The 9,693-nt window shown below is 38.3% G+C and overlaps 1 pseudogene; it reads right to left on the reverse strand.

The window, feature by feature from the left end:
- Positions 1-2,095: 2,095 nt before the first annotated feature.
- On the reverse strand, positions 2,096-2,707 carry LOC132515517 (large ribosomal subunit protein uL6-like; annotated as a pseudogene).
- Positions 2,708-9,693: the final 6,986 nt, after the last annotated feature.

Raw genomic sequence — 9,693 nt, forward strand, 5'->3', positions numbered from 1 at the left:
ACAGGAAATGAATCCACACCCCAGGAGGTCCACAATAATAAAGTCAGGGCTGAATATATGAAGATTTATATGACATGTTAACACATTATTACCACAAATTATATTACTAAGTCAGTCATGGGAAATCGGTTCAGGGCCAGGAGGAAGTCAGTCCATGGTCAAATTCAGCCTTTAGTTTGAAACTCTTCCATCTGCCATGATCACAGAAACCTGGCCATCCAGTGCCTACTGGACATAAGATCAGGACATTAGCAAATGCTGACTGTGTAAGCCCTTAGAAACAATTTTCTGTTTGCACAACTGTCAAGAGTTTTCTATAATTGTCTTTCTAATTCTACTCTTATAAACTGTGCCTGTTGAAGAAGTCATTTTATGATATTACTGAAATGGACATTGTCTGAGAGGTTTCCAGAGAACTGAAATTCCATAAATGTATTTCTGGTGTCATCCGTTGTGTTTGGTATTCTCCCCCTTCTCAGGGACACATGTAGCTGTCTCTAGGGAGAGGAAGTACCCCATACCCATATGTGACAGGAGTACTCAGACTGGGGCTCTGTGCTTCTGAGGTACAAATGGAACCAGCCATAGAAGCCCCGGCACCTCACTCTGACTCTAATTTAACTCTTATCTTTCCCCCCCAATTTGTCATCTTGTTAGTTCTTCCAATTTGGTGATTCTATTCCAACTGATGGGCTTCCTTCTTCTTCCTTCTTGTATATCCTCTGTTTTCTCAGATCTATTCTTTGATCTGGTGCTTGTTTCAAACACCATCTTGGTACCGCTCCTACTCAGTCCAGGGTCACTCCCAAAATATGGCCCCGGCGGGCGCTGCTGCATTGGGCTGCTGGGCCCGCCCTGTGAGGCCCACCTCAGTGTATCAGGGAGACCTCAGCCAGCTCCTGGGTTTCTTTAAAGACTTTATTTTTTTAGAGTAGTTTTGAGTTCATAGCAAAATTGAGAGGGAGGTAAAGAGATTTTCCATATATCTTCCTTCCCCCACACATGCATAGCCTCCCTGCATCATCAACATCTCCCACCAGAGGGCTACATTTGTTGAAATTGGTAAATCTGCACTGACACATCATAATCACTCAAAGTCCATAGTTTCCATTGGTGTTGTACGGTGTACAGGTTCAGACAAATGTATAATGGCATGTATCATACAGTGTTTTCACTCCCCTAAAGATCGTCTGTGATCCACCTATTAATCCCTCTCTTTTCACTAACCCCTGGCAAATACCATATCCATAGTTTTTCTATTCCAGAATGTCATATAGTTGGAATCATGTAGTATGTATCCTTCTCAGATTGGCATCTTTTAGTTAGTGATATGCGTTTAAGTTTCCTCTGTGTCTTTTCATGGCTTGATAGCTCATTTCTTTTCAGTGTTGAATAATATTCCATTGTCTGGATGTACTTCAGTTTATTTATCCATTCACCTACTGAAACAACATCTTGGTTGTTTCCAAGTTTGGGCAATTATGAGAAAAGCTGCCGTAAACATCCATATGAAGGTTTTTGTGTGGACATAAGTTTTCAGTTTCTTTGGGTAAATACCAAGGAGCACAATTGCTGGATCATGTGTTAAGAGTATGTTTAGTTTTGTAAGAAACTGCCAAAGTGTGTTCCAAAGTGGCTGTACATTTTACATTCCCACCAACAATGTATGAGAGTTCCTGTTGCTCAACATCCTCCCAGCATTTGCCAGCGTTGTGGATTTTGGCCATTTTACTGGGTGTGTAGTGGAATCTCACTGTGTTTTTTTTTTTTGTTCGTTTTCTTTTTTGCAGTACGCGAGCCTCTCACTGTTGTGGCCTCTCCCGTTGCGGAGCACAGGCTCCGGATACTCAGGCTCAGCGGCCATGGCTCACGGGCCCAGCCGCTCCGCGGTATGTGGGATCCTCCCGGACCGGGGCACGAACCCGTGTTCCCTGCATCGGCAGGCGACTCTCAACCACTGCACCACCAGGGAAGACCTCTCACTGTGGTTTTAATTTGCATTTCCCTGATGACATGTGATGTGGAATATCTTTTCTTTTCAATACAGGGCTTTTACTGTATCTTTAAAGTATCACAAATATGTCTTGGGAATCATTCAGCATCTTGTTTCGGTAGCTGGACATCTTAAAACTTTTTCAGCAGGCTGCTGAACTGTTCCTTTTTCAGAGACGTAGATACTACCCAGAAATTTTCTGATATCCTTGTTTTTAACTGTTGTGGCCTGCTGAAAAAAAGCAGCTAAATTTGATTTAAGTCCACTGCTGTTTCCTTCAAGAATTAACGCATCTTTCTGGGCTTGAGATACGGAGCAAGCAACTCCTGGCCTCATCCAACCTTTGTGGATCTATTTTTCACCCAAGAAATTTTGGATTTCAACAAGAGGCACATTCTTCTGAATAATGGCATTGATGGGGAAGTGAGCATACACAGCCTCATCTTGTGATGGAAGCCCAGGGTGACACTCTTGGTCGTGCACTGTACGTGACTACAGATAGTGCTAGAGGTACCAGTCCCTTTCTATTTCCCCAACATTTGTCAGCCTGGAGCCTCTTCTTTTCTTTCCAAGGAAACTGAGTTCTACTTTGATGTGACTGAAATCCTTCTTCAGGATTCCTCAGGGGCCCTTCATAATAACTGTGTGTTCTTTCAGAGTAATGTCAATATTTTCGAGAATGTGGACAGCCTGATTGCTGAGAATGGTCTTCATTCTTGCAGTAGACATGACAAAGACTTCATATGTTTATTTGCCATCTGTATATCTTATTTGGTGAGTCTCATTAGGTCTTTGGCCCATTTTTATTGGTTTGTTCATTTCCTTATTGTTGGGTTTTAAGAGTTCTTTGTATATTTTGGATAACATCCTTTATCAGATGTGTCTTTTGCAAGACATTCTCCCAGTCTCTGGGTTGTCTTCTCATTCTCTTGACATTGTCTTTTTTTTTTTAAAACATCTTTATTGGAATATAATTGCTTTACAGTGTTGAGTTATTTTCTGCTGTATAACAAAGTGAATCAGCTATAAGCATACGTATATCCCCATATCCCCTCTCTCTTGCATCTCCCTCCCACCCTCCCTATCCCACCCATCTAGGTAGTCACAAAGCACCGAGCTGATCTCCCTGTGCTATGTAGCTGCTTCCCACTAGCTATCTATTTTACATTTGATAGTGTACATATGTCAATGCTATGCTTTCACCTCGTCCCAGCTTACCATTCCACCTCCCCATGTACTCAAGTCCATTCTCTTGGTCTATGTCTTTATTCCTGTCCTGCCCCTAGGTTCATCAGAACCATTTTTTTTTTTAGATTCCATATATATGTGTTCACATACAGTATTTGTTTTTCTTGTTCTCACTTACTTCACTCTGTATGAAAGACTCTAGGTCCATCTACCTCACTACAAATAACTCAATTTCGTTTCTTTTTATGGCTGAGTAATATTCCATTGTATATATGTGCCACATCTTTATCCATTCAACTGTTGATGGACACTTAGGTTGCTTCCATGTACTGGCTATTGTAAATAGAGCTGCAGTGAACATTGTGGTGCTTGAATTTTTCTGAATTATGGTTTTCTCAGAGTATATGCCGAGTAGTGGATTTGCTGGGCCTTATGGTAGTTCTATTTTTAGTTTTTCAAGGAACCTCCATACTGTTCTCCATAGTGGCTATACCAATTTACATTCCTACCAACAGTGAAAGAGGGTTCCTTTTTCTCCACACCCTCTCCAGCATTTATTGTTTGTAGATTTTTTGATGATGGCCATTCTGACTGGTGTGAGGTGATACCTCATTGTGGTTTTGATCTGCATATCTCTAATGATTAGTGATGTTGAGCATCCTTTCATGTGTTTGTTGGCAATCTGTATATCTTCTTTGGAGAAATGTCTATTTAGGTCTTCTGCCCATTTTTGGATTGGGTTGTTTGTTTTTTTGATATTGAGCTGCATGAGCTGCTTGTATATTTTGAAGATTAATCCTTTCTCAGTTGCTTCGTTTGCAAATATTTTCTCCCATTCTGAGAGTTGTCTGTCTTTTTTATGGTTTCCTTTGCTGTGCAAAAGCTTTGAAGTTGCATTAGGTCTCATTTGTTTATTTTTGTTTTTATTTCCATTTCTCTAGGAGGTGGGTCAAAAAGGATCTTGCTGTGATTTATGTCAAAGGGTGTTCTGCCTATGTTTTCCTCTAAGAGTTTGATAGTGTCTGGCCTTATTAGGTCTTTAATCCATATTGAGTTTATTTTTGTGTATGGTTTTAGGGAGTGTTCTATTTCATTTTTTACATGTTGCTGTCCAGTTTTCCTAGTACCACTTATTGATGAGGCTGTCTTTTCTCCATTATATACTCTTGCCTCCTTTATCAAAGATAAGGTGACCATAGGTGCGTGGGTTTATGTCTGAGCTTTCTATCCTGTTCCATTGATCTATATTTCTGTTTTTGTTCCAGTACCATACTGCCTTGATTACTGTAGCTTTGTAGTATAGTCTGAAGTCAGGGAGCCTGATTCCTCCAGCTCCGTTTTTCTTCCTGAAGGTTGCTTTGGCTATTCAGGGTCTTTTGTGTTTCAATACAAATTGTGAAATTTTTTGTTCTAGTTCTGTGAAAAATGCCAATGGTGGTTTGATAGGGATTGCATTGAATCAGTAGATTGCTTTGGGTAGTATAGTCATTTTCACAATGTTGATTCTTCCAATCCAAGAACATAGTATATCTCTCCATCTGTTTGTATCATCTTTAATTTCTTTCATCAGTGTCTTATAGTTTTCTGCATACAGGTCTTTTGTCTCCTTAGGTAGGTTTATTCCTAGGTATTTTATTCTTTTTTGTTGCAGTGGTAGTGGGAGTGTTTCCTTAATTTCTCTTTCAGATTTTTCATCATTAGTGTATAGGAATGCAAAAGATTTCTGTGCATTAATTTTGTTTTTTTTGTTGTTGTTGTTTGTTTTTTTTTAATTTTAACATCTTTATTGGAGTATAATTGCTTTACAATGGTATGTTAGTTTCAGCTTCACAACAAAATGAATCAGTTATATATATACATATGTTCCCATATCTCTTCCCGCTTGCGTCTCCCTCCCTCCCACCCTCCCTATCCCACCCCTCCAGGCGGTCACAAAGCACCAAGCTGATCTCCCTGTGCTATGTGGCTGCTTCCCACTGGTTATCTCCCTTACGTTTGGTAGTGTATATATGTCCATGCCTCTCTCTTGCTTTGTCACCTTTTACCCTTCCCCCTCCCCGTAGCCTCAAGTCCATTCTCTAGTAAGTCTGTGTCTTTATTCCTGTTTCACCCCTAGGTTTTTCATGACATTTTTTTTTCTTAAATTCCATATATATGTGTTAGCATATGGTATTTGTCTTTCTCTTTCTGACTTACTTCACTCTGTATGACAGACTCTAGGTCTATCCACCTCATTACAAATAGCTCAATTTCGTTTCTTTTTATGGCTGAGTAATATTCCATTGTATATATGTGCCACATCTTCTTTATCCATTCATCCGATGATGGACACTTAGGTTGTTTCCATCTCTGGGCTATTGTAAATAGAGCTGCAATGAACATTTTGGTACATGACTCTTTTTGAATTATGGTTTTCTCAGGGTATATGCCCAGTAGTGGGATTGCTGGGTCGTATGGTAGTTCTATTTGTAGTTTTTTAAGGAACCTCCTTACTGTTCTCCACAGTGGCTGTATCAATTTACATTCCCACCAACAGTGTAAGAGGGTTCCCTTTTCTCCACACCCTCTCCAGCATTTATTGTTTGTAGATTTTTTGATGATGGCCATTCTGACCAGTGTGAGATGATATCTCATTGTAGTTTTGATTTGCATTTCTCTAATGATTAGTGATGTTGAGCATTCTTTCATGTGTTTGTTGGCAATCTGTATATCTTCTTTGGAGAAATGTCTATTTAGGTCTTCTGCCCATTTTTGGATTGGGTTGTTTGTTTATTTGATATTGAGCTGCGTGAGCTGCTTGTATATTTTAGAGATTAATCCTTTGTCAGTTGCTTCATTTGCAAATATTTTCTCCCATTCTGAGGGTTGTCTTTTGGTCTTCTTTATGGTTTCCTTTGCTGCACAAAAGCTTTTAAGTTTCATTAGGTCCCATTTGTTTACTTTTGTTTTTATTTCCATTTCTCTAGGAGGTGGGTCAAAAAGGACCTTGCTGTGATTTATGTCATAGAGTGTCCTGCCTATGTTTTCCTCTAAGAGTTTGATAGTTTCTGGCCTTACATTTAGGTCTTTAATACATTTTGAGCTTATTTTTGTGTATGGTGTTAGGGAGTGATCTAATCTCATACTTTTACATGTAGCTGTCCAGTTTTCCCAGCACCACTTATTGAAGAGGCTGTCCTTTCTCCACTGTACATTCCTGCCTCCTTTGTCAAAGGTAAGGTGACCATATGTGCGTGGGTTTATCTCTGGGCTTTCTATCCTGTTCCATTGATCTATATTTCTGTTTTTGTGCCAGTACCATACTGTCTTGATTACTGTAGCTTTGTAGTATAGTCTGAAGTAAGGAAGCCTGATTCCTCCAGCTCCGTTTTTTGTTCTCAAGGTTGCTTTGGCTATTCGGGGTCTTTTGCGTTTCCATACAAATTGTGAAATTTTTTGTTCTAGTTCTGTGAAAAATGCCAGTGGTAGTTTGATAGGGATTTCATTGAATCTGTAGATTGCTTTGGGTAGTAGATGTGCATTAATTTTGTATACTCCTACTCTACCAAATTTATTGGTTAGCTCTAGTAGTTTTCTGGTAGCATCTTTAGGATTCTCTATGTACAGTATCATGTCTTCTGCAAGCACTGACAGTTTTACTTCTTCTTTTCTGATTTGGATTCCTTTTATTTCTTTTTCTTCTCTGATGGCTATGGCTAAAACTTCCAAAACAATGTTGAATAGTAGTGGTGAGAGTGGGCAACCTTGTCTTGTTCCTGATCTTAGAGGAAATGATTTCACTTTTTCACCACTGAGAGTGATGTTGGCTGTGAGTTTTTCATGTATGGCCTTTATTATGTTGATGTTGGTTCCCTCTAGGCCCACTTTCTGGAGAGTTTTTATCATAAATCGGTGTTGAATTTTGTCAAAAGCATTTTCTGCATCTATTCAGATGATCATATGGTTTTAACCCTTAAATTTGTTAATATGGTGGATCACATTGATTGATTTGCATATGTTGAAGAATCCTTGAATTCCTGGGATAAACCCCACTTGATCATGGTGTATGATCCTTTTAATGTGCTGTTGGATTCTGTTTGCTGGTACTTTATTGAGGATTTTTACATCTATGTTCATCAGTGATATTGGCCTGTAGTTTTCTTTTTTGTGACATCTTTGTCTGGTTTTGGTATCAGGGTGATGGTGGCCTCGTAGAATGAGTTTGGAAGTGTTCCTCCCTCTGCTATATTTTGGAAGAGTTTGAGAAGGATAGGTGTTAGCTCTTCTGTAAATGTTTGATAGAATTCGCCTGTGAAGCCATCTGGTCCTGGGCGTTTGTTTGTTGGAAGATTTTTAATCACAGTTTCAATTTTAGTACTTGTGATTGGTCTGTTTATATTTTCCATTTCTTCCTGGTTCAGTCTTGGAAGGTTGTGCTTTTCTAAGAATTTGTCCATTTCTTCCAGGTTGTCCATTTTAGCGGCATATAGTTGCTTGTAGTAATCTCTTATGATCCTTTATATGTCTGCTGTGTCAGTTGTTACTTCTTTTTCATTTCTAATTCTGTTGATTTGAGTCTTCTCCCTTTTTTTCTTTATGAGTCTGGCTAGTGGTTTATTAATTTTGTTTATCTTCTCAAAGAACCAGCTTTTAGTTTTATTGATCTTTGCTATTATTTCTTTCATTTGTTTTTCATTTATTTCTGATCTGATCTTTATGATTTCTTTCCTTCTGCTAACTTTGGTCTGTTTTTGTTCTTCTTTCTCTAGTTGCTTTAAGTGTAAGGTTAGGTTGTTTATTTCAGATATTTCTTGTTTCTTGAGGTAGGATTATATTGCTATAAACATCCCTCTTCAAACTGCTTTTGCTGCATCCCATAGGATTTGGGTCATCATGATTTCATTGTCATTTGTTTCTAGGTATTTTGGGATTTCCTCTTTGATTTCTTCAGTGATCTTTTGGTTATTTAGTCGCATATTGCTTAGCCTCCATGTGTTTGTATTTTTTTTTCTTGTAATTGATATCTAGTCTCATAGCACTGTGGTCAGAAAAGATACTTGATATAATTTCCATTTTCTTAAATTTACCAAGGCTTGATTTGTGACCCAAGATATGATCTATCCTGGAGAATGTTCCATGAGCACTTGAGAAGAAAATGTATTCTGTTGTTTTTGGATGGACTGTCCTATAAATATTAATTAAGTCCAGCTTGTTTAATGTGTCGTTTAAAGGTTGTGTTTCCTTTTTTATTTTCATTTTGGATGATCTGTCCATTGGTGAAAGTGGGCTCTTAATGTCCCCTACTATTATTGTGTTACTGTCGTTTTCCCCTTTTATGGCTGTTAGCATTTGCCTTATGTATTGAGGTGCTCCTATGTTGGGTGCATAAATATTTACAATTGTTAAATCTTCTCTTGGATTGATCCCTTAATCATTATGTAGTGTCCTTCTTTGTCTCTTGTAATAGTCTTTATTTTAAACTCTATTTCGTCTGATATGAGAATTGCTACTCCAGCTTTATTTTGATTTCTATTTGCATGGAGTATCTTTTTCCATCCCCTCACTTTCAGTCTGTATGTGTCCCTACGTCTGAAGTGAGTCTCTTATGGACAGCATATGTACAGGTCTTGTTTTTGTATCCATTCCACCAGTTTATGTCTTTTTGTAGGATCATTTAATCCATTTACATTTGAGGTAATTGTCGATTTGTATGTTCCTATTACCATTTTCTTGTTTCTTTTGGGTTTGTTTTTATAGGTCTTTTCCTTTTCTTGTGTTTCCTGCCTAAAGAAGTTCCTTTAGCATTTGTTGTAGAGCTATTTCGGTGGTGCTGAATCCTCTTAACTTTTGCTTGTTTGTAAAGGTTTTGATTTCTCCGTCGACTCTGAATGAGATCCTTGCTGGGTAGAGTAGTGTTGGTTGTAAGTTTTCCCTTTCATCACTTTAAATATGTCCTGCCACTCCCTTCTGGCTTGCAGAGTTTCTGCTGAAAGATCAGCTGTTAACCTTATGGGGATTCCCTTGTATGTTATTTGTTGTTTTTCCCTTGCTGCTTTTAGTATTTTTTCTTTGTATTTAATTTTTGATAGTTTGACTAATATGTGTCTCGGCATGTTTCTCTTTGGGTGTATCCTGTGTGGTACTCTCTGTGCTTCCTGGTCTTGATTGACTATTTCCTTTCCCATATTAGGGAAGTTTTTGACTATAATCTCTTCAAATATTTTTTCAGACCCTTTCTCTTTTTCTTCTTTTTCTGGGACCCCTATAATTCGAATGTTGGTGCATTTAATGTTGTCCCAGAGGTCTCGGAGACTGTCCTCAATTCTTTTCATTCTTTGTTCTTTATTCTGCTCTCTGGCAGTTATTTCCACCATTTTATCCTCCAGCTCACTGATCCGTTCTTCTGCCTCAGTTATTGTGTTATTGATTCCTTCTAGAATTTTTTTAAATTTCAGTAATTGTGTTATTCATCAGTGTTTGTTTGCTCTTTAGTTCTTTTAGATCCTTGTTAAAGTTTCTCATGTTTTCTCCAT

This window comes from Lagenorhynchus albirostris, chromosome 2 (genome assembly GCF_949774975.1).
Source record: "Lagenorhynchus albirostris chromosome 2, mLagAlb1.1, whole genome shotgun sequence".
Taxonomy (NCBI): Eukaryota; Metazoa; Chordata; class Mammalia; order Artiodactyla; family Delphinidae; genus Lagenorhynchus; species Lagenorhynchus albirostris.